A 26669-nucleotide genomic window follows, 5' to 3' on the forward strand; every position below is an offset into this window, starting at 1 on the left:
AAATCCAACCGTATGGGCTTGGCCCCAGGGTACCGTCTGAGATCGGACAAACCCTCTTTCAAGATCTATCTACAGCGCCCTAAGGCTATTCACAATAAGCCCAAAGTGAGTTTCTAGGTGGTTCGAATTTGGACAAACCTTTGCTCAAGGAATGCCCTCGAGAGATCAAAGTCAGTCCTTGTCCATAGGCCTCCGAGCAAATTTCTTCTCAAAGGTTACCACAAAGTTTAAGTAATAAATCATGGTTTCAAGGCCCAAAACGTTACTTTCATTCTACTCGAAGTCAAGGTCCCGGCGACCCGAGTTTATCGGCCCGATCCAGGTTCGATCCAAGGGATCGCAAAAGGTTCCACGCGAGGCCATATTAATAAACCGAAGGCTAGGAAAAATACTCACACCTGGGATTGATATTGGCAACAGCAGACAAAGTCATGCATTCAGAGTCTCCAAAAACATAACAGAACATAGCAAACATCAAAGACAATCGGAGAAATATCTTTGTATTCATGAAACATTCGATTACAAAAGCCCACGAGGGGTCCTTACACGAAAATAAAGAAGCAGTAAGGTGTACATATAGTAAAAGCCTAAGAGCCTAGCCTATTCTCAAATGTGCATCCTCGGTAGCAACATTTTCGGGCATCATCTCCTCAGGCATGGGTACTCAAAGACAATATCTTCCAAGCACAATCCCCTTGGGAGTCTTATTTCGATTCCCTAGAATGGCATCTTCAAAAAGGGAGACGATGAATTGGAGAGCGATGGAGAAGAGCAAAGTGACGCGGAAGAGGTAGGAAGGAACGAAGAAGTGGCTGGGTGAAAAATCTGGCTAGTATGGAGTTTGCCGGACTATTATTGTAAAGTCACTTCTTGAGATGTTGCCCCTATGTGGGATGCAAGATTTAGTAGATAGTGCCACCTCACTCCATGGAAAGCAAAGGGAGCGAGGCGCCGTACCGGATAATCAGGGGAGGTGAGCAGCGGTGTATAGTCCGAGCCCCCTCTTGAGCAGTGATGTATAATCCAAATATTTCCTCAGGTCGGAGGAAATCAACTCTCTACTTTTGTTGTCCCAAGCCAATGACGACAACAACAAAAACAACAATAACAAAAAAACAGCATAATCTCGCTCGACCAGAGAAGGTCCAGGAGAAAGGCCATGGCATAACTGATAGAAGTATCACCATACAATCTTGAGGCCATAGGCCTCAAATGAGGTGAACGACAAAGAATAAAGATAGCGAGAAAGGAGGAATGTATAGGTACTTAGATAAAAGGCTGATCCCACGAGGCCCCCATTTATATAAAGGGGGGAAACGTAACCAACGACGCCATTATCACCCTCAAAATATTGTAACGACAGGCACATTTAATGCGTCCCTAGGAGCTGAATCGACGGCGACATTATGGCTTGGACAATGAGAAACCGCAATACATTGAACGATCTTGGAGAAGCGAATCGATGGAACATTTAGATAATCATGGAAGCTTGCACCATCAGTATGATGTCATCACGGGAAGTCCGAAAAGGCGGATGTCAAAATCATTTCTTGTCGCTCCTCTCTAAGAAACACATGGACTATCTGTATACGGCGAAATTGAAGGAACCAATTTCTCGTTGATAAGGCCATTCGGAAGATCACCTCGAAGGCTCAAGACCGCGAGCTGAGTGCCCTCCCTCAAGGTCCATCAACACCCCACCTAGGGATAACATTGACTGCGACCCCAACAAATATAGGGAGTTCTCAAAGAGTGCAGCCAGGGCCAGCAAAATCTGTCAGGATAGTCTGAGGCTAGTCTGAGCCTGCATCATAAAGTTAGCCAGCTGTCCCATCCCGATTTCTTTATCATTAATCTATTTTGTACCATGTTGGGATTTTACCTCCTATATAAAGGGGATCCTTGACACTTTGTAACACACTGTTGCTCCAGCTGCTCCATAAAAAATATAGAAGAACATTCTCTTTGCTCTCTCATATACTCTCCCTTGATATTATTGCTTTTATTTATTATCTCCATATTTGTTTGTCATTTATTGCCTATAATTAGCCATAAAGAGCCTCTATTGATCTTAGCGTAGTTCTTATCCCTACCCCGATTATCCTCAATAGCTCGTGGCCGAGCCCTGGAATCGACCTCGAGGCCAAGAATCAAAAAACCCGAGGTCCCAAGTCACTGGCCTATCGGTTTGGTTATAGCTCCCTCCTTAACTTTATTTTGTCTCTAAATCTCACATACATAGCATCAACTGCTTAACAAACTAGCACAAAAATATATCACGTATTTTTAGAGTCCTATCAATAAATTGAATTGTTATTACCATTTTCACAGTAAAAAATGCATTCATAAAGGACGAGGTAACTAGACTTCTAAAAATAGGGTCCATTTAGGAGGTAAAATATCCCGAATGGCTAGCCAATGTAGTCGTAGTCCCTACAAAAGGGAACAAACTTAGAATGTGTGTAGACTATAAGGATTCAAACAAGGCATGCCCCAAAGATTCTTTTCCACTGCCTAACATTGATTGAATGATCGATGCCACAGCTGGCAATGAGATCCTTACCTTTCTCAACGCCTATTCTGGGTATAAGCAAATTCAAATGAACCCGGAAGACCAGGAAAAGACTCCATTTATTACCAAGTATGGAACATATTGTTATAACAAAATGCCCTTCGGGCTAAAAAATGTTGGAGCTACTTACTAATGCCTAGTAAATAAAATGTTTGAACAACAAATATGTAAGTCAATGGAAGTTTATATCGATGACATGCTAGTTAAGTCCCTACGCATAGAGGACCATTTGGCTCGTTTGCAAGAAATGTTCAAGATTTTGAGGAAATATAACATGAAGCTCAACCCCGAGAAATTTGCTTTCAGGGTCGGTTCGGGCAAATTCCTGGGTTTTATGGTAATGAATCGGGGGATCGAGATCAACCCTGATAGATTCAAGGCCATCAAAGACATCACTGTCGTGGACAGTGTAAAAGCCATACAGAGGCTAACTGGAAAGATAACTGCTTTAGGCCGATTCATCTCGAGGTCTTCGGATCGAAGCCACAGATTTTTCTCTTTGCTCAAAAAGAAGAATAATTTCACCTAGACCCCAGAGTTCCAACAAGCATTAGAGGAACTAAACCGATACCTATCGAGCCCACCACTGCTTTTCACTCCAAAGGCAGTTGATAAGCTTTACTTGTACTTGGCAATATAGGAATTCACGGTAAGTTGTGTCCTAGTTCGGGACGAGCAAGGTACGCAATTTCTCATTTATTATGTAAGTCGAACCTTAGGATAATAAGAAACAAGGTATCTACACTTAGAGAAATTGGAACTTGCACTGATAAGCACTTCTAGAAAGTTAAAACCATACTTTCAATGTTACCCCATATGCATATTAACCACTTACCCACTTAGTAATATTTTGCACATGCCCGAACTATCGGGATGATTGGCCAAGTGGGCTGTCGAACTCAGTGGGTATGATATCGAGTACCAACCTCGAACGACCATGATTGCAGGTCTCGAGCTAGCTAAAAGCTTGGGAGCAGAAGTCATTGAAGCCAAGTGTGACTCTTTACTGGTGGTGAACCAAGTAAACAAAACCTTCGAAGTTTGAGAGGATAGAATACAAAGGTATTTGGACAAGTTGCAGGTAACTTTGCACCGTTTCAAAAAATGGACTTTGCAGCATGTACCTCGAAAACAAAACAGTGAGGCTGATGCACTTGCAAAACTGGGATCATCGGTCAAGGAAGATGAGATCAGCCCGGGGACTGTCTCTCAACTCTCGAGATCCGTGATCGAAGAAGGTCATGCCGAGATAAACTCTACAACCTTGACCTGGGATTGGAGGAATAAATATATTGAATACTTGAAGAATGGAAAGCTCCCATCGGACCCTAAAGATTCGAGGGCCCTTCGAACCAAAGCTGCCCGATTCACATTAGATGAAGATGGAACATTATATAGAAGGACATTCTATGGACCATTATCAGTATGTTTGGGACTAGGGGACACCGATTATGTTTTACGAGTGATCCATGAAGGCATTTGTCGGAACCACTCCGGCGCCGAATCGTTGATTCACAAAATCATTAGAGCAGGATACTACTGGGATAGCATGGAAAAAGACACCAAAGAGTTTGTTTGAAAATATGATAAGTGTCAAAGGTTTGCATCGATGATCCATCAGCCCGGAGAGCAACTTCATTCAGTCCTATTCTCGTGGCCATTCATGAAATGGGGGATGGATATCGTCGGCCCTCTGCCAACGGTCCCAGGTAAAGCTAAGTTCATTTAACTGACTATTTCTCTAAATGGGTTGAAGCACAGGCGTTCGAGAAAGTAAGAGAGAAAGAGGTTATTGACTTCATCTGGGATCACATCATGTATCGATTTGGGATACCTGCCAAAATATAGTGCGTGACAATACAAAACAGTTTATCGGTAGCAAGATGACAAAGTTACTTGAGGAGCACAAAATAAAAAAGGATATTATCAACACCGTACCATCGTAGTGGGAACGGACAAGCCGAATCAATGAACAAGACTATCATTCAATACTTAAAGAAAAGATTGAACGATGCTAAGGGAAAGTGGATAGAAATGCTACCCGAAGTCATTTGGGCATATCGAACAACATCAAACTCCAGTACGAGGGCAACCCCGTTCTCCGTAGTATATGGTTTCGAGGCCTTGATTCAGGTCGAAGTCGGGGAACCTAGCGCCAGATTTCGACATACAATGGAAAAATCAAATCACAAGGTTATGAATACTAGCCTCGAGCTATTGGATAAAGAATAAGCTGCACTCGTTCAGATGGCTACAAAAAAGCAAAGAATTGGGAAACTAAGAATCATATCGGGTCCTTGGTATCATCGAAAAAGGATCTTACAAACTTGGCACAATGGAAGGCGAACAATTGCCAAACAATTGGAATGTATCACTCCTCAAATGATATTATTGCTAAGGTATGACTTCTCCTTTTCCATTTGTATTTGATACTAACTTATTACAGGTAATCGATCGAAGATGTTGATAAACTCTTTAACATGAGGCCCGTAGGTTTTAAAGCACGCGTTGCACTCTTTTTCTCTTAGATCGGTTTTTATCCCAAATGGGTTTTTCCAGCGAGGTTTTTAACAAGGCAACAATTATGTGCTACCTGAGGAAAATTCAACAGTACCCATGGCTTCTTTTCAATAAACCTAAAATACTGGGTGGCATCACCCTAGCAGGTTATATTTTCGAGGAAAATACTTCATGTTAATGGGTCTCGATAGGGAAACTTTGTAATGGGCCAAACGGTCGAATGAACCGTGTCCATATAGATTAGCCAAGCCCCTACGGCAAAATATGTACACATGTATAAATTATTTCAAGAAGCATTCGTTACATATCAAATATTTTGTGTCTCAAGGAAAACTTTCTACTATACGAGCTTCATACATATGGGCCAAGCGCAAATACACCTCAAATACTCGGGGACTGCCATCAATCAACATATTTGAGTTATCTAAACTCGAATTCATAAGACCTCAAAAGAGGCATCCCTCGATCTATTGGCCAAGGCCATCATTCTCGGGGACTAACACTTCGAACAAGTTTGAAATATTATTGGGGAATAAGCCAAAGAGGCATACCCAAAGGCTATAGCCAAATTAACGCGGCTCGGAGACGTCCGAATCCCGCAGTAAAAAATAGGCCTTCGAATTCTTTGAAAAACCTGTTAAAAAATGCTACCCTCGGCAAATAATCAAAAGGGACATCGATAAAATAAGCCCTAAAAAAAACCTTAAGGGGTATCGAATTATCTTAACACAAATGTGCTAAGGCAAAAAAACCCATCTTTTAGAGGCCATATCGGCCCGATCTAAAAAGCCTAAGGGCCAATACACTTAAGAGTTCGAGATCCTGTTCTCACTCCATCTGAACCCAAGGGTTCGACTATCTCAAGCCCAAATAAAGAATAACTTGACCATGGCTCGGGAGCTCACCATTATCAGACACAAACCCTAAAGGGCCTATGCCTCGAGTTCAAACCTTATTCGAACTCGACCATGGTAACTTCGAGGAAGTCACCCAAAACAAAAGTTTCGAATGCACCGTTCAAAGCATAAGGTTGTGTTGAAAATTTTACAAGGAAAAAAACATGATTATAAAAAGTGAGAAGACATTCAAGAAAAATTTCCTCTTATATATATTGATGAAGAAAGATATGTACAAGAGACCGACAGGGGTCTTACAAAAAAGGAAAAAAAATAAAATCCTAACTATGACCGGGGCTGGTTTCTCTCTCGGGGCAGCTTCTCCTTCTAGACCCTCATCATTATCCGACCCGCCCTGGCTGCTTTCATCATCATCATTAGAGGAGACAAGAAATCTGGCATCAACTTCAAGCACCTTAGCCTGAGCTATTTCTTCGGAGAGGTCAAAAACCTCGAGCGTGGATTTCCTCGAGGGTTTCCCTTCGGTATTGACACTTCGCCACGTCATTGCTTCGTCACTCTCGAGCGAAAGCCTACCTTAACTGCGTTTGAGCAGCCTCGACATCGGCCAAGTACACGGCTATGGTTTTGTCACCCGCAATCTTCATCTCCCCGACCTTTACCTTGGCCTCAGGAAGCTTGGCTTCGAGCTCCTCAATCCTTTTGGCGTAGGCTAAACCTTTCTCTTTAGCATGCTGAAGTTGGACCTCGGCCGATACCAGTTTGGCCAAAGCAGCCTCTTTCTCCATAGCAAGGCAGTCCATGTTCTCCTTCCACCGATCACAGTCGGCTTTGACTTGGTCGACCTCCCCTCGAAGCAACTCGATCCTTTTCTTCTTTTGCTGCAACTAAGATATTGAAGTATTAGCCTCCACATGTGGGTAGAGACCGTACTCTTTCAAAAGGTTAGTTACCTACTCTTCTAGCTCGGCCTCTTCCTTATGAGCCTTGGCCAATTCAGCTCGGAGGTCTCTAAGCTCCTCCTATTTCTGCACATAGAGGCATTTGAGGGCGTCTCTCTCCTCAGTAAGCCTTTTGAGATCGGCCTCACACCGGCTCAGCTCAGCTTGGGACTTGTTGAACGCTTCCCGATGGAGCACCACAACCTATGGAGAAAGGGATTTAATCAGCGAGGAGGATATAAAAGAAAACATAATAATGGGGAGTGTAGTTTACTTGGTTCAGAATACGATGGACCTCGTCAAAAACCATTATCGCATCTAGGTCGGAAATGTCATCGACCCCCGCAAGGCAACCACAAAATATATCTTCCCCATTGTGGGCCATTCCCATGTCGGGGGTCTCCAAAGATCGAGCCTCCCGAAATAGCCCTTTAGAGAATTGAGGGCCGGGCCACGAATTATCAATATTAATTGCCCCAAGCGAGTCACTTAGGGCACTCTTCCTTTTGAAGAGCCCTACTACCAGACCCTTCGGACACACTTGCCATTTGTTGATCACGGCAGGAAGTATCTTTTACCCCCGATCGCTTTGGGACTTTGCTTGGAGTACCTTCCGAGATCTCCTCGGCCCAAGGATAAATGTACTCGACTATCACCGACCCAACTATTTTGGAGCGTCGACACTCCCCCTCTTTCGAGACACTAGCTCGCAACCGGCATCCTCCCCCTCCTCTTCCTCTCTCGTAGCTTTTGGGCCACGCCGTCAGGTGTCACACCTCCTTTTTACTACCCCTAGAAGGGTATAAGGGAGTTTCTTCCAATTTAAGTGACAATCGAAATGAGATTATTTATTTTTGATTCAGAGTCGCCACTTGGGATAATTTATGGTGTCCCAAGTCACCAGTTTTAAATCCCGAATTGAGGAAATATTGACTATGTTTTATAGTCCGCGAACACAGATATCTGGGTAAGGATTTCTGTTAACTCGAGAGAAGGTGTTAGGAATTCCCGGGCTCCGTGGTTCTAGCATGGTTGCTCAACTATTATTATTGGCCTATTTATCTGATTTTAAATACTTTTAAACCTATGTGCATTTTTAACTTATTAACCGCTTTTAATTATTTTAGGAAGATTCAACGTTATTTAAAACATGCCTTGAACCACACCACATGAAATGCACCCACGGTTCGCGACACATTCTATTTAACATTGTTAAGAATTGAAATTAGGTCACACCCGAATTAATAATTAAAGGAAAATGAATTTAAAGAACGCGCCTAAAGCAACTACGAAAAGTTCAAATTAATAACAAAGTTTGCGAGGGCCATGGGAAATTCAATTGATGGAACACCTCGATTTTAAGAGAGTTAGTATTAATTACATGAGGGCCATGGGTAACTTAATGAAAATGGCACACCTCGAATATTTTGTAGAAAAACTAATTAGTTTTGTGAGGGCCATGGGCTTAGGGATCTTATCTGGCATGACACGCTTCAATTTACTTTTCGTAAAATGATTTCTTAATCTAATATTGTGAGGGCCATAAATTATATGTTTCATTGATATGGCACACCTCACTCTAACTAAAGGAAATATACTTAATTAATAGGACTAAGGCAATCTTGAGCTTCGTTCAAATTAATTCAGTCTTCATTACTATACGCAGCCTATTCAAAGTGCTATATATTGGCCTAATATTTAGAGAAAAATAGATTTCAAACTTAAGTAACAATAAGTAACAATTCAAAGGGCATTGGGCTCAAGGTGAGGCCTAGAATTAAACGAGATCAGCCAAGGTACTAACTGGGCCAACCTCAAGGCCCAGTTGCATGACTTGCTGCAACAAAGCTTGAACAAATGAACGCATGAACATCTTGAATTCAGGTGATGTCTCAAACAAAAATTTCCAGCGGAGTGAATCAACTACACAAGCTAAAAGACCTGACTTGAGACTGGGCAGTCCAATTTGGGCCTATGTTAAGTGCCACTTGAGGTCCAACAGCCATGTGGCCTCATGACAACCCAAGTCATTTTGCATATTTTTAACACAACTGATACCAAATCATAATACTATTCTGAAAGTATAGCACTTAAACGTTACAACAACTCATACATAGTTGATTTCACTGTTGAAACATAAGAAATTCAATTTTTAAATCAAACACTTAACATGATTTCAAAATATACACATGCACTTACTGACATGGATTCAATTGAAAGTTCTCATCCAAATCCAATATATCACTTAGCAATTCAAGAAAAATTTCCTAATACTATACTGACTTCTACATACTTAAATAAATCCCACAGTCCACATATCCAAACACTATTCCCATCAATTTACAAACCAGCAGGCTAAATTAAAGCATTTACCCAACTTACAAACAAAATTCAAAGCTAATGACAGAAATGGACAAACACAACACACGAAAAGAAAATTTAAATTGATTACAGAATCGACTGGACTTAATAACATAGATATAGCATTGAATAAAACAAAGGTGTCATAGATTTCCAACTTAAGAGCATAGCTGTAGATCCTTTCATTTCACATGTCAATGAGGTCTAGAGAGTACGTAGTTACAACAACAAAACAAAAGGAAAATAAGCCTGAGGTTAGGAGTAGGACAGTAGCAGTATATTAGTAACAAACAGCACGACCAACACTCAGTCTTTACACCATTTTGAACCCAGATGAACACAGTTCTTTCGAGTTTTCAAAGATTCTGACTAACAGTGGAAATTAAAGAGCAAAAACCATCAAGTTTCAACCACAAAATGCAAGCAATTTTTAGTATTTTCAGAGGCTAGAAGTCTCAGCCGTTTCTAAGTTTTTTAGTATGTGTAATATCTACTCATTTCAATGAAAACCAGTTTTATATAGAGGGCTTTTAGGGCAACAGAAAATGGTTTCACAATTTATTAATTACCCCTTCCCCAAGTTCAATTTGTTCAAATAACACCCTGATTTTTAACATGTTTGTTTAAACTAAACCCCAACCCCACCTTCTTGGAAGCTTCCCAATTAATTTTTAAAATATTCCCTCAAAATAAATTCCCCAGATACCATTTAGCCTCCTATTATTTACCATCAGAAAGTACCATTAAACTGGGCTGGACCCTAGTATACTTGGACCCCTTCCCTTTTCCTTCGGGCTTCTGAACTATGAAGCCCAATTTATGGTCCAAAGACCATAAACCACAAACAATCAAACCCAACATAGTTCTGAAACTCCGGGCATCAAAATTCTAAAAAAAACAAAAGGAGAATGGAGCAAAAGGCAGACATGAAATCAAAAGTACTAGAAGAAACTATTAATTACTTTATTATGCTACTATCAATATGACCTAAATCTAATCATGCAAATAGAAATTGACTTAAAATAACAAAAGAAGAAGAAAGAGAAATATCCAACTAATTAACAAGGAAAAGAAGAAGGAAAAGCTGACTGACCAAACAGAGCATTAGCCAAAATATCTCGGATGAAAAATATGGCCATTCGAACTGCTTCATCAAGACCAGAAACTTACCCTAACAAGCACCTTTGTCAAGGATACTATGTCAAGGAAAGTTTCAAGCCCCGTAAACAGAAGACTTCTACAAACCTAAACCCCAGAATTAGGTCAACCCTAGATCCCAAATTCAGCAAATTTTAGGGTTCAATTGAAAAAATTATCAAGAGTTTTGGGTCTGTGGATACATAAGGATTTTAAGATGCAAATATGGGCAAATTTGGGGATGCTAGGGTTCGAGGCCGACCTTCGATCTCAGATTCGAAGAATTCTATGACGATTTGAAGGAAACGGGTGGTGGATTTGGTATGATGGGACAAAAGGGGTGGTGTGATGTTAATTTGGGGTGGATTGGCGCCGGCCGCCGGCCAGAGATGGTGAAGAGTTTCAAGGCGGCGCTAGGGTTTTGAGAGCGATGAAAGGGAAGATGAAGAACAACATGAATCCTAGGTTATTCTGATGGAATTTGAACAATTATAAACAAAAAAGGGGGAAGTATCTAAGCCATTAGATGAACTGAAACGGAGGGCCACGATTTGTTCCAAACTCTTGAACTCAAAACGACGTAGTTTTGGTTTCATACTACGTCGTTTGAGTTGTTCAAGTGACTGAATGGTTTGGACTGGGTATGGGGGTAATTTGGGCCTGGATTGGGGAATACCTTTAGGCGGATTTCAATTAAAAATGACCCGATTTCACAAGACAAATCTTTTTCCAATTCCTTCTTTTACTTTCTAATTTTCTTTTTTTTTAAATTAAAAATCCTACAAAATAAAAATCCTAAATTATCCAAAACTGTGAAATTATACTAATTAGCTCATTATAAAAAATTATACACAAAACTTAATTCTAAATTAAAAGAGAAAAATTAATAAACTAAAAATTAAAAGACAAAAAATGTAGAAATAAACTATTTTTATGATTTTCAAAGTTTTATAAAACAAATAATTACTAATTAATCCTAAAAATGTAAAAACCAAATCCTAAATGCAATCCATGATATTTTGGTATTATTTTTTTTCATGATTTAAATAAGAATTAAACATGCACAGAAAAATGCAAATAATTAGGAAAATTCTACAAAAATCCCTAAAATGGCAAATAATTAAAAGAAAAATCTATTTCCTTGGGATTCTGTAAGAGTATTTCATATAGGAAAAAAATCACATGCTCACAGCAGGCATAGCAACAGAGTTGTCCATCGGCTTACAAGCCCTACTCTTCTTAGGCTCCGGGGTATCACAGGGCGAGGCCTTTCTTCTTTTCTTGTCTTTGGCCGGTTTGATGACCACCTCTTCTCCAGGCAGGGACGACCTCAATTCAGCAACATCCCCGAGGCCTACATAAAAGGGAGTCAAGTATGAGCGAAAGGAAATGTTTTAGAAAAGAATGTCGTAAGCATACATGATAAACTTACCATTATTTTTAGCCACCCGTCTACCCTTGGCCAAGTCACACCAGCAGCGCTCGGCATGGGAGGAAGTTGCAGCCAGCTTTCAGACCAGTCTTCAAGGTCGGGGACCGCGTGAGGCATCCAGGCAACCGCTGCATAATAGATGAAAGTGTTACACAAAGCAAAAAAAACGAAGATAAACGGCTAATACTTACGATCGGGATTCCATTTCTCAGGGAACGATAACTTCTCCTCGGGGATGCGGTCACAGGTCATTACTCGCATGAACCGGCTCATCCAACCCCTGTCCTTGTCCTCATCGATACTTGTAAAAAATGACTTCGTCGATCAACATTGTAGCTTGATTAATCATCGATAAAATTTTGGTCGATAAATTTATATAAGGTGGCTGAGAGTGAATTCCAATCCCTTGACCTCACCAGAGAAGAAACGAGGCATAATGACTGTGCGACAGAACGAGGGATACACCTGGCCGAGGGTAACCTAGTACGTCTTGCAGAAATTGACGATTGTTTGTGGCAAAAATTGGCAGTTCGATTCTATGATCATCAAGACATCTCGAGGTCTCCCAGTGATCGACTTCGAGGGTCCACAATGACTAGCCTCGAGGCAGTGTAAACCAGTGGCTTCGGGGGATCAATGTGATGTTCCCAAGGCACGTGACTAGAGCTGACAAAGCCTATTAGGCTAGTCAAGGCCCGCATCATGGCATTAAATGGCTGTATCAACCCCATATCTTTGTAATAAATGCATTTGTACTATGTTAGGATTCCCCCTTATATATAAATGGGTTCCTTGTCATTTTATAAAGGATCTGATGCTCAATATTAAATACATAAGAACATTCTCTTTGCTCTTTATCATATTCTCTTAATCTCATTACTTGCATTTATTGCTTATATTCATCGTGTTCTATTTATTGTTCTTCATTTATTGCTCCTTATTGTTCATAAAAGGCTTCCATCAAAGCTATCATAACTGTTAATACCCCGTCGATTTCTCCTAGCCGAGCATCCGACTCAACCTCGAGGCCCATATACGCCAGCCTTCTGGTTTGGGAACTAAAAGGATCCGACCAAACACAATGATTATGATCACAAGTTGTACCAGCCAAACTAACGCAGCTCGGGGACGCCCGACCATCGCTATAAAATCACAGGCCTTCAATTACTTCGAAAATAATTCGAAAAGTACCGGTTAAACAGGCTACCCCGATATAGGCAAAAGAGCTTCAACCATGTCAGCTCCAAACTATAGGCTTTGAGATACTCAGCCGCTGAGCCAAATCTCCCGAGATGCTTGATCATCGCCATATAACGACTCGCAATCGAGGTTTTTATCAAACCGTCGAAGAGTGAGGCAATCACAATTCAAAAGTCCTTAACGAGGGAAAAATAAAGCCTACTAGAGATCGTACCGACCCAATGCGTAAAAGCCACTATCGCTAGCCCATACTAGAGGTCGCTCCGACGCAATGCGTAAGAGCCACTATCGCCAGCCCATACTAGAGGTCGTACCGACCCAATGTGTAAGAGCCACTGTCGCCAGCCCATATAAAAGGTCGTACCAACCAAACGCATAAGAGCTAATGTCGCAAGCCCATACTAGAAGGCGTACCGACCCAATGCGTAACAGCCACTGCCGCCAGCCCATATAAAAGGTCGTACCAACCAAACACGTAAGAGCCTAAGGTCCATCTTTAAATTCAAAAACTTAAGGGTCAAATGAGCTCGAGTCGAAACCCGACTCGGAGACTGAACCCAAAACAGTTAACTAAATATGTCTAAGAGCAAAAGAATAAGAGCTCAATCGTCGGCTTATACTAAAAGGTCATACCGACCAAAGCGCGTAAAAGCCTACGGGCCAGCCTAATGAGACCTGGGGCCATACTATGAATCCAAGGATTCCTTTTAACTCGAAGACCAATTCATCTGGCTAACGACTAACAAATATCAAGGCAAAAGGAAATGCATGAAAAATAAAACCACGAGACTTCCTTTTATACATGTATGCGAGAAAATAAAAGCTTCATTTACAAAGTTCTTTGAAACTACTATACACAAAACAAGAAAGGAAGGGCCTAATCTACGTCCCCCTTTGGGGAGTATGGTATGACGGCCTCCTTCTCGCCATCTTCGACATCGGACAGAAGGTGCTTAACACCATATTCTTCCGCCTCCGCCTGCTTTATGTCTTCTGAGAGGTCGAAGCCCCTGTCATGTATTTCCTCGAGGGTTTCCCTCTGAGATTTACACCTCACGTACTCTTTATTCCTACTCTCCTGGTCGAGAGCCCCCTTAGCTCAGCACGAGCATCGGCAACGTCTTTCAAATAGACAGCCACCTTTTTATCAGCCTTAGTTCGGATTACTTCGACTTCATCCCGAGAATCCACAACTTCGGCGTTCACCTTCAGGAGCTCAGACTCGAGCCTTGAAATCATGTCCATTTGGACCAAGCTATTTTCATGAGCGTTGTGAAGTTGCACCTCGAGGGCGGAAGCCTTGGACAAAGCGTCCTTCTTAGTCGACATATGGGTGTCCACCTGAGCTATTAGCTCGTCACGGTCGCACTTGGCTTGACCAGCTTTGCTCCTAAGGCATTCCAGGTCCTCTATTTTTTTCTGCAACTGAAATAAACTAGACATTAGCCTCAGAAGGTAGGAGAAGAAACACGCACTCTCTCGAAACAAACATTACCTGCTCCTCGAGGTAGCTTTTGTAGTTCGGACTTCGACTTGCCTCATACCGCAAATGTGCCAACTCGTCTTCCCATTCATTGAGGAGAAGCCTAAGCGATTTCTCTGCACCCATGACTTCTCAAAACCTGGCCTCACGATGGAGCATCTCGGACTTGAGCTTGCTAAAAGCCTATGAAAAAGAAACTCGATAAGAGAGTAAACATTACAAAACTATAAAATCAACGCGGACAGCCAAAACTCACCTCAGAATAGAGACGCTGAGCTTCCTCAAAAGTTGAGCGCACATCTACTAGTCTGGCTCCATCTACCCCGGTACAACCGCTCCCAGTTGGGGCACGATCGCTCAGTGTATGTGGCCCCTGGCTTCGAATACCCCTCGAAGTACCTTCGATGGGAGAAGATGTCGGTGGTAGAAAACCCTCATTCCTTGAGGTGCCTTTAAAGAGAAAAGAAGACGACAACGGAGGTGGAACCGTTTTTCTAAAGCCAGAGATCTCGGGCGCTACAAGCTCAGCCGACACATCCTCTCCGAGCCCCAGCCCTGGACTCATCTTACTATAAGCGCCGTCGGCCTGTGAAGACCCTTTTTGCTTATTATTATCATTCTGCAGCCCAAAAGCTGGTGATCCTTCTCCCTCTTCAAGAGGGCACGGTCTCCCCTCAAAGGACTCTCCGATGCCTACGATGACAGGGTTAGTATGCGTAAAAATAAAGTGCCTTCAATAAAGGAGCAAATCACATAGCACATACCGTGGTGTTTGGCCTCCCATCTGCCCTTAGACAAAGCTCACCACTTATGCTCATTATAAGTCGAGTGAGTCACCAGCTTCTGAGCCCAATCCTTCAGGTCGGGGACCTCGCACGACGTCCATGAAATTGATGCAGAAAGGGAAAGGAAGGCGCGTTTACAAAACCTGCATACGCCATAAGAAAATCTACAAAGGCACAGGTATATCACTTACGTGTAAAATTCCATTCCTCGAGAATGGTAGAAACTCCACTAGGATAATATCGACAGTTCATACTCGGAAGAATCGGCTCATCCATTCCCGATCCCTGTTTTCTTCATCATCAACAATGACAGGTGTGGTGGATCAGCATCATAGGGTCAGTATACCCCGATGGTGAAAAGGCCAATACAGCCTAATGAGATGACCAAGAGTGAATTTAAGCCTTGCTTCTTCCACAAAGAACCTAAGCATCAACACTATCCTCCAAAATGACGGGTGAACCTACGCCATGGTAACCTGGTACTTTCGACAGAAGTCGAGCACAACCCTATCAGGGGGGCCCAGTGTAAAGGGGTACGTGTATACGTTCAGAAACCCCTCGATATGATCCATGATGCTCTCTTCTGGGGAAGGTGTCCGTAGTACTACCTTTCCCCCTATCCGCAATCTTTCCTTACTAACTCAAGGTGCCCCTCTCTTATTAAAGAAATAAACTTTGAGGCATACTACCAATGACCCCGAGCATTTTGGTTCAAAAAGCCTTCAAGGGTGGAACTCCCCTCTCCTTGACAAGCGGACCCTGGTGTAGTAGCCATAACTGTGGTAAATCTAGGTAATTGGAGCGGGAATTCGAGCAAGGGATTCATAGTTGAAATGGTGAAGGGCCTAACGCAGGAAAGAAAAGCTCTGTAGAGGAGGATAACTACTTAGAATAGCGAAATCCCCAAAAGAAGGAATACAACCCTATATGTGGAGAAAGCGGCGACTATCCACCTGCCTTAAAGGCCAATTAAAAATGCTGACTAAGCCATTTTTCGCTTTGGGAAGATGTACCAACGGAACTGCCTTGGTCGCTTTATAACTGTGTCATGCAATTAGTGTTGCCACACGATATTTTGGGGATCAAAAATCCCCTACACCATTATAAGCCTCGAGATGGTACCCGATCTTGAGGATTTCTATCAAAAAGAATGTATGCGCTAAGGAGCCATTAATATCATTACAAGCCTCGAGATGGTACTCGATCTCGAGGATCTCTGTAAAAAAGAAGATAGTCTCCAAGAAGCCATTAACATCATTACAAGCCTCGAATGGTACCCGATCTCGATGACCATTTTCAAAAAGAAGATAGGCTCCAAGAAGCCATTGACATCATTGCAAGCCTCGAGATGGTACCCGATCTTGAGGACCTCTGTCAAAAAAAGATAGGCTCCAGGAAGCCATTGACATCATTACAAGCCTCGAGATGGTACCCGATCTCGAGGACCTCTGTCAAAAAGAAGATGGGCTCCAAGAAGCCATTGACATCATTATAAGCCTCAATATGGTACCCAATCTAGAGGTCCTTTGTCATGAGGAAGATAGGCTCTAAGGATCCATTGATATCATTAGGAGACTCAATATGGTACCCGATCTCGAGGATCTCTGTCAAAAAGAAGATAAGACCTCATCCAGAATCTATCTGCAACACCTTAAGACTATCTTCACTTTGAGTTGAAAACAAGTTTCCAGGTCACCCTAGCTTGAGCGAACCCCCACTCAGGGACTTTACTTGAAAGCCTAAAGGCTATCTTTATTCTCGGGCATCCGAGAAAATCCCCCTTCGAGGACTATCACGGGGTCTGAAAGGATAAGTTTCATTCTAAAAGTTTGAAGCCCTACTCTCATTCAACTCGAAGTCGGGGGTCCCGACGACCCGAGTTTGTCAATCCAATCCGGGCTCGGTCCAAGAAATGGTAAAGGGTTCCATAGGGAATCATGTTAATCAAACAAGAGCTAGAGAAATACTTACACCTGTACTTGGTATTCGTACTAATCGGTAGAGTCATGCATTCAGATTCCTCACAAACGCAGATAAAGGGAAATATGGCATAAATCAGAGACAAATTGAAGAACATTTGAATGAGGTTTTGATTCAAGAAGGCTTCCATTTATAGTAAGGGTGGCAGCGTAACCGACGGTGCAATCAATATCTTTGAAAGACGTACCAGCAGGAGCAATCAATATGTTTCGGGGAATTGGACCGGCGGCGATATTATCATTTTGGATAATATGAATTGGCGGTACATCGAACGATTATGGAAAGGTACATTGAATGGCTCTGGAAAGGTGAATCGACGGGATGCCTCAGTCATCATAAAGGCTTACGTCATGAGTATGACATCATCGGGGGAAGGTCGAGGAGATAGATATCAAATTCATTTCTTATCGTTTCACTCTAAGAAACGAGGGGACTTTCTGTATACGGCAAAAATCGACGGTTTGTTTCTACGATCATCAAGGCGTATCGAGGACTTTCAGTGATCGACCTCGAGGGATCATAGTGACCGGCCTCAAGGCAGTGTAAACCAGTGGCTTTGGTGGATCGATGTGATGTTCCCAAGACACGTGACTGGAGCTGATAAAGCCTATTAGGCTAGTCCAGGCCGGCATCATGGCATTAAATAGTTGTATCAGCTCTATATCTTTGTAATAAATGCATTTGTACTATGTTGGAATTCCCCCTCATATATAAAGAGGATCCTTGTCATTTTGTAAAGGATCTGATACTCAATATTAAATACATAAGAACATTCTCTCTGCTCTCTAACATATTCTCTTGATCTCATTACTTGCATTTATTGCTTATATTCATCGTGTTCTATTTATTGTTCTTCATTTATTTCTCCTTATTTATCATAAAAAGCTTCCATCAAAGCTATCATAACTGTTAACCCCCCCTCGATTGCTCCCAACCGAGCATCCGACTCGACCTCGAGGCCCATATACGCCAGCCTTCTTGTTTGGTCGTTATACTATCTACAAGCTCTTATCTCGTTTCCTAATCTCTTACATAGCATCTATTGCTTAAACAACTAGCATAAAAATAGATCACATATTTTTAGAACCACACAATCAAATTTAATTGTAATTATCATTTTCAAGGTAAACAACGATAACTGGGTCAAGGGGACCTAATGTTATGGGGTAAGTGTAAACACTAAGAAACCCCTGCACGTGAGTAGTGATGCTTTCTTTGGGGTCGAGGATCTGTACCACGACCTCGGGCCCCCAGTTACAATCTTCCTTCATGACGTCAAGCCGTTTTGCCATTATCGAGAAAATATACCTCGATACGTGTTCACATCGACCAAGGACCAACAGAGGGTTCTTAACTTTGAAGTCTTTTTTTAGGACACAAGGGTCGGGAACAATCTCGTGAAGGCATCCACCGGCGCTTTGTCACCGGCCGGCCGATAAGAGCAAGAAGAGGCTTTCTCCTCTTGAGGGACTATTTTGGAGGTTTTCGCCATTAATTCAGATGAGATGAAGCGGAAAGAAGTGGAGTTTGGTATTTTGGTCCTAAAAGATCGAATCAACGGGCGATGGAAGAGAAGAGATGGAGAGAGAAAAATACTTAGAGAGATTGGTGAAGAAGAAAGTAACGTTTGATTCAAATGGGAAACCTGTATTTATAAGTTCACGGTGATGGTTCGGTGGCACTAGTGGCCGACCGTCACTAGCAAGCATTTAATGTTTTGGGAAAATGAACCGACAGGACGTTTCGGTCACCTCGAGCGCTTACATCACGGGGATGATGCCTCTGAAAAATGGAGGCTCAAGTCATTTCTTATCGTTTTATTCTAAAAAATAAGGGGACTATCTATATACGGTGGAAATCGGTGATACTCGATTTTGCCCCTCGATGGAAAAAGTGATACCACGTCGAAAGACCAGGACATCGAACTCGAGGTCGAAGTCCTTTCCAAGGTCGAGGTCGATAACACTTACCGAGGTCAGAAGAAGGCGTGCTTCGAGATGACGCCAGAATGATTCAGTAACAGAAAGAGCGAGATACCCACAACGGGTCGGAGATCACGACGTGAATTTTGGAATGGATTAATCTTCAGCGGTTAAACAATTGTCAAATGTCATTTTTTACTATTATTAGAAGTGTACCTTATTTAAGACTTCCCTATTATATAAAGGGGGATCCCATTAATTTGTAAGATACATTGATCCCATTAATTTGTAAGATACATTGTTCTCTGATAAGAAAATATATATATATGTTATTCTCTTGCTATTTCATTGACTGTTCATCAAGAGTTGTTTTATCATTTGTTAATCCCATTACCATACCTCGAGATTGTTACAGATCGATGTTGACATTTAGCTTACACGCTGGTTTGATTTGTTTTATTCTTTAATTTATCTATTTAATTTCTTGTTTATTAATTGGTATTGAATTAAATCACGTATCCTTAAAACCAAATACAAATTTAATTGTTACTCGAATTTTAGTGTAAATAGTTTGAAATTGGTGTAGTTGGAATTTGAATTTCGTAATAATAATAAGTGGCAATAGAAGAACAAACTAATAGAAGTAGTTTTGAATGATGAAGTTTTCATTCAGCTTCTAAAGTTCCCTACGTATGAATGAAAAACTCACCCAAATAAGGCATCCCTTCGCGCGCATATATATATATATATATATATATATATATATATATATAGAGAGAGAGAGAGAGAGAGTCTAGCGTACACTCTTCACCGAAAAATTATACTGTGTACATAAGATAAATACTACTTTATATGAATATATTTTATATTTCGAACACCCTTAGCAGAGTTTATTGAAGCAGTCCAACGATTCAGGGTGCTCAAAGTAACGTAATATTCACGGGTTAAATGTTTTACCTATTTTATCTGCCAAAACTAAACAGAGACCACCCTATGTTCTATTTGGTTCTTTTCCAATCTAAAAAAATTTCTAACAAAATAACTCTTAAACCTTAAAATTTGTGTGGAAATAAACAACAAATCTTAAAAGTAATTTTTTTACCTAAAAGTTAGTTCTCAAATAAGTTTTATAATTAAAAATCCAAGCTCTACAAAAGAATTCTTCAACAAAAGCTGTCTACAAACTTCAGATCCTCTCGACTCTTTCTTTCTTTTGGTATTATGTTTGCTTTTATAAAATTTCTAACGTTATTTTTTTGTTATTTTAATTTTGATAAAATTATATTGTTTACCCTTAAAATTGGATAACAATTAAACTTGTAATGTGATTTTAAGGATACGTGATTTCACCCAATACCAATTGATGAATATGAAGATTAATAATGCAAATTGACAATAAGATAAAGCAAACCAGTGTTTGAATGGAATTCATCCCTCGAGCTTGACTACCCTCGAACTGATTGGTGCAAGAACAACTAAAAATATAACAAGCTGATGAACAAGAATATGAACTAAAGAAAAAGCATTATATTAATTTGATATCCAAAATGTAAATATTTTACAAATGATTGGAATTCCTCTTTATATAGTTGAGGAATCCTAATTATAGTATAACTCTAATTACAGAAGGAAATCCCATGATTAGCTATTAACCGTCCTTGATTTGATCCGTTCTGAGATTTCCGACATGATCTTCGACCAGTCACGGATACTTCACCTTTCTGTTACTATGCTACCTTCGATCTTGCTCAATGTCTATCTCATTTGGTCTCAATCGCTACCGGCCCCGATCTTGACAGATACCTCGAATCTCGAACTCGGTACCTTGTCCTCGTGCATCGGTCTGATCTATTATGGGATCGATCTTCGATCCTTCACACTGGTCTCGATAAATTAAAAAAATCAGGTGAGCCCGATTTTAACCGCATACAGATAGTCCCCTCATTTTTGGAGTTTAATGAGAAGAAACAAACTGAGCCTTCGATCCTATACATGTCATGAGGTCATCCCCGTAACTTAAGCATCAGATGTGACCGAAACATCCCGTTGGTGCAGTTCCCCAGGTATTTAATGCATGCTAGTTTATGGTCGGTCGCCTGTGGTTTCGAACCGTCGCCGTAAAACTCATAAATAGGCATTTTTCTCATTTATTCAAACTCTATCTTCAATTTCTTCTAATCTCCAAAGCTTTTTACATCTTTTAAGTTTTTCTGTTCTGCAAAATCTTCAGGTTTTGCTGTCAGTCTTCTCTCAAAATGCCAAGTCTTATTTTCATCTTCTTTATTCAAACTCAAACCTAAAATGGCAAAAACATCAAAAACTATGCCTCAGAAAGAAAAAGCTTCCTTGTCTAAGCCGGCCGGCAAACAACCAATGGTGGAGCCACTCCCTGAAGAATTTTTTCCTCCGTTGTGTGTCCTTGACTCCAATTTCAAAGTTGAAAATATCTCTTCGGTTCTGGGCTGATGTGAGCCGATGTGGAGGTACATATGGACAATCACCAGTGGCCTTTTAAAACAAGTATAAAAGGACTGCAACTGGGTAGACAAACACGGGGTGGTGCCCTCACTCGAAGAGTTAATCACGACGCATGTGGAGGGTTTTTTGAGTGTTTACAACTACCCTTTCACATTAGGTCCTCTAGATCCAATCATTGTCGACTTCAACAAGAAGTATGAGGTCACCCTCGGCCAGATTAATCCTTCTTTTTGGAGGATTGTGACATTACTTTGATTTTTTGTGAGCAAAGTCGAGGGAATTCCCTTCACCCTCGACCATCTCATTTATTTGTATAGCCCCCAGCTTTATCGAGGTGGACTAATAAAGCTTCAACGTCAGTCTTCGAAGGCGGTCTTCTTTAGCACAGATGAGGACATGGACCAGGGTTGGATGGGCCGATTTATCTGAGTGAAAACCTCGAACCTGATCTATTCAAATGCTGAGAGCATGCCATTTCTAGAGAAATGGAATATGAAACGTGAGTATAATTCCACCTTTTAACTTCTGTTTATTATCTTCTCTTTTTTCATCCTTTCTTACCGGTGTTTTACTTAGTGCGGTCATTGCCTTAATATCGGGTGCAATTCCCCATCTAGAGAACTGGGTTAGGAGCTTGGTGTCGACGTCTACCCATGTTGAGCGCGTATGGCGCAAATTGTTGAAGGGTTGATGGGAGGCTTGAAGCCATGGTAATTTTTCGTATATCTCTATAAACTCGATCGTTGTATGAATTTCTCCTCATACTTATTTTTATTTTGCGTGTCTCGGGAAGGATGTGCCGATGATTCCCCCTACTAGCGATAAGGAGGACTCACTCCCTGCCCTGAAGCCGGCAAAGGAAAGCAAGAGGAAAAGGGCTTCGACCTCCAAGGGGCTTGAGCCTAAGAACAAAGTGACTTGAAAGTCTAAGAAGGACGCGACTCCCTTGTCCACGAAGTTAGTTCAACTCCTAAGAGAGGAGGAGGAGGAGGAGGAGGAAGAAAGTTCCAGTCTAGTGGCTAAAAAATGAGCCAACATCGAGGGTCAAAAGGCCACTAGATCAGTCAAAATCGAAATTATCCTGCCTCGGTTTGACGAGGCCCAATAGAGGAATTTAGTTGGAGTCCCTGAGTCAACTAGAGCTGAAGGCACCTCACCCTAGGGTGAGATGGCATCGGAAATGGCTGCGGGGGCCAGTCCTGAGGCTCCTCAAAATGAGGAGAGCATTTCGTGAGGCCCACCTGGGGAAATAGAAATCGGAGACTCCCCACCGCTTATTTTATTCTCGCAAAGGGAAGTTCGAGAGGCTCAGGCTTGAAAACTCCTCAAGTAGAAGGCGCCCTCGGAGGGGAGGACCTTTTCCAAGGTTGTTTTATTGGGGTCGATGATTGCGGAGGAGCTTAGGCGAAACTTCCTCGAGTTTCAGATTGACCATCCAATTTGTGGCCCCCAATGTTAATCCGGAGTGCAAACAAACTATCATTATTTTTATCCCGGAGGATGCACAAGTTTTTGCCACCCCCATAGGGGTGGCCAGTTACCTTCAAGGTCTGGTCATCGAGGAAGATCAAGCTCTGATGGACGAGGTTGGAGCACCGTGTCTCTTCATACTTGTGTTTTTCTCTCCTTGACTAAGTTATTTCCTTCTATTTTTGTAGGCCTCGCTACTTCATCATGAGGCTTTATTTAAGTCTTGAAAATAGTTAAGCCGATATGAGGCTGAAATTCAAGGGTTTTCTGAGGAGAAAAATGCTCTCAAGCTTCTCTGTGAGCAAAAAGAAAAAGAAATCAAAGGCCTCCAAGCTGAGCTGGTCGTGACCTAGAAAGAACAAAGTGAATTGACCGAGCGGTAAATAATGTTTTAGACACTTATGGCCTCGGTTTGGGAGTGATGGCTAATGATTCGATCTCACAGGTCTAGCGGCTGCACGAAATGATCGTACAGCTCCGAGAAGAGGTAGATGAGGTGAAGGCGGAAACCATAGTGTGGAAGCAAAAGATGGACCACCTTGCCTTAGAGAAAGAGGCTTCTCGAGCTCAGTTGTCCTCAACCAAAAGCCAACTCCAAGGCATGAAAGAGAAGAACTTGGAATAAGCCAAGAAAATTGAGGAGCTGCAGGCTCGGTTGGACACGGAGCTTGCAGCAGCAAAATCTGAGGCTGAGACGGCTAAGGCCGATGCTGAGGTGATCATGGATATCTATCGATCTGATGCCAAAGCCGCTCAAGCTCGAGCAAAAGAAGTGGCTGATGCTGCTCAGACTCGAGCATATTGGGTTGCCGAGCATGTCAAGTGCCAGTCTTGAAGAGAGACTCTTGAGGAGATTCATGCTCGCAACTTTGACCTTGCTGTCGAGATAAAGAATGCAAAAGAGCTTAAGGCTTAAGCCAAAGCATTGCTCTCTTCTAATGATGATGATTTCGGGAGTGGAGAACGCTTTGAGGACGAAGGTGTTGCTTATGTAGAAGATTAAGTGTTTAGGATCTTTTTATAAATTCTGATCGGGCCATGTTGCCCTTGTAAATAACCTTTTGATATATAAAAGGTCTTTTCTTTCCCTTTCCATTCAGTCTTTACTTTATTTAATTTATGCCTTATGAAATTGCATTCATAATTTAAAGGTTCAGGGACCGAAACCGAACTAGTATCGAGTGATTACTTGCTCGATCTCGATGTAGGATACCCTTTAGGTCGTAATTAAGTGAGGATGATCCCTCGAACTCAAAAATAACATGGCAATTAGGCCTTTTGAATTAGGCTGGTATGGCCTTAAAAGAATGACTTTTTTCCCTTTTCGGCTTAAAAAAGTTAATCATATAGAAATTTGTTATGCCTTAGCATGAAATAAGGTTGTTCGAGAGTTCGAAAATTTAGTACTCCTTAGGGTTTTCGAGGGTTGATGTTATAGAAAACCTTTATAATTTTGTAGAAGGTAGCCCTTTTAACTGGTTTTGTGAAGATATTAGAAGGCCTGTTTCATTACGAAATTCGGACGTCTCCGAGCTGTGTTAGTTTGGACGTAGCCTTTAACTTGGGATTTGCCTTTTGGGCTTGTTGTTCGAAGTGTCAGTCCCCGAGTGGGGTGGCCATGGCCAATAAAAATGAGGGTTGCCTTTTTAAGGTCTTATGATATCGAGATTTTAATAATTTGATTGCATCGATTTTTTGGAGGGTAGTCCCCGAGTGCGGGGTAAGTTGTTTGAACTTCAGTTGTGATCGACCTTTAAGCTTGTTTCCACAACAGAACAAAAGTGTGAAATTGTAAGGTAAAAATTTTTCTAAGGCATGAAATACTTGGCAAGGGAAAATGATTATACATGCGTACATGTTTGCCTTTAGGGCTCAAGTAATCTACATGGGCACGGTTCGTTTGACCGTTTGGCCCTTACAAAATTTTCCCTACTGAGACCCTGTAGGCATGAAGTATCTTCCTTGTAACAAAGTTGACATCTGAGGGTGATGCCTCCAGTATTTGAGGTTTATTGTAAAGAAACCTCAGATACAGTTGAATTATTCTAAGTTAGCACAAACAATGGTTGCCTCATTAAAAACCTCACCAGAAAAACCTATTTGGGACAAAAGCCGATCTAACGAAAAAAGAGTGCAACGCATGCTTTCAGACCTAAGAACTTTGTGATGAAGAATCCTTCGATGTCTTCGATTAAACACCTGTAATTGGTCAGTATTTAAATATAAATGAAAATGGAGATGGTCGTACCTTAGCAGTAATATCATTTGAGGAGTGACACGTTCCAATTGTTGGTAATTGCTCACCGTCCATAGTGCCAAGTTTGTAGGATCCATTTTCGACGATATCGAGGACCTGATACGACCTCTCCTAGTTTGGTCCAAGTTTTCCTTTGTTTGGGTCTCGAGTGTTGAGGGTGACCTTTCTCAAAACTAAGTTACATGTTTTAAAGTGTCGAAGATTGGCTCTTCGGTTGTGGTCTTCAAAACACTTTGTCACTTTGCTGCTGATGAATTGCTTTCCATTGTTGCATACAATCACGACAGGCAATCCGAATCGGCATATAATGTGGTCCTAGATGAATTTTATGACTTTTTTTTCTCTAACTTTCTCGAAGTCTTGTGCTTTAACCCACTTAGAGAAATAGTCAATCATAAACAAAATGAATTTAGCTTTACCTGGGGCCGATGGTAGAAGGCCGACGATATCCATCCCCCATTTCATGAACGGCCATGGGAATAGGACTGAGTGGAGTTTCTCTCCGGGATGGTGGATCATCGGCGCATACCTTTGACATTTGTCGCACTTTCGAACAAATTCTTTAGTGTCCTTTTCCATATTGGACCAATAGTATCCTGCTCTGATGACTTTGTGAACCAATGACTCAGCACTGGAATGATTTCTGCAAGTGCCTTCATGAATTTCACATAGAACGTAATCGGTGTCTCCTGGTCCCAAACATTTCGCTAACGGTCCATCGATCGTTCTCCTATACAATGTACCATCCTCGGCCAATTTGAATCGCGCGAGCTTCGTGCGCAGAGTCCTCGATTCTTTAGGATCCGATGGAAGCTTCCCGTTCTTTAGGTATTCAGTGTACTTATTCCTCCAATCCCAGGTTAGACTTGTGGAGTTTATTGTGGAATGTCCTTCTTTGATTATTGACCTCGAAAGTTGTACGATAGTCCCCAAGCTAAGTTCATCATCTTCGATCGACGACCACAAATTTGTAAGGGCATCGGCCACACTATTTTGTTCTCGAGGTACGTGATGTAGGGTCCATTCTATAAATCGACATAGAGACACTTGTAGTTTGTCCAAGTACCTCTACATTCGATCTTCTTGAACCTCGAAAGTTTTGTTGACTTTATTTACCACAAGTTGGGAGTCGCACTTGGCGTCGATGACCTCCGTTCCAAAGCTCTTTGCTAGCTCGAGACCTGCAATCATGGCCTCATACTCGGCCTCATTATTAGTTAATTTTGAAGTTTTGATAAACTGTCTGATTGTATTACCTGTGGGTGGCTTCAAAA

Source organism: Nicotiana tabacum, chromosome 18 (genome assembly GCF_000715075.1).
Source record: "Nicotiana tabacum cultivar K326 chromosome 18, ASM71507v2, whole genome shotgun sequence".
In the NCBI taxonomy this organism is placed as follows: Eukaryota; Viridiplantae; Streptophyta; class Magnoliopsida; order Solanales; family Solanaceae; genus Nicotiana; species Nicotiana tabacum.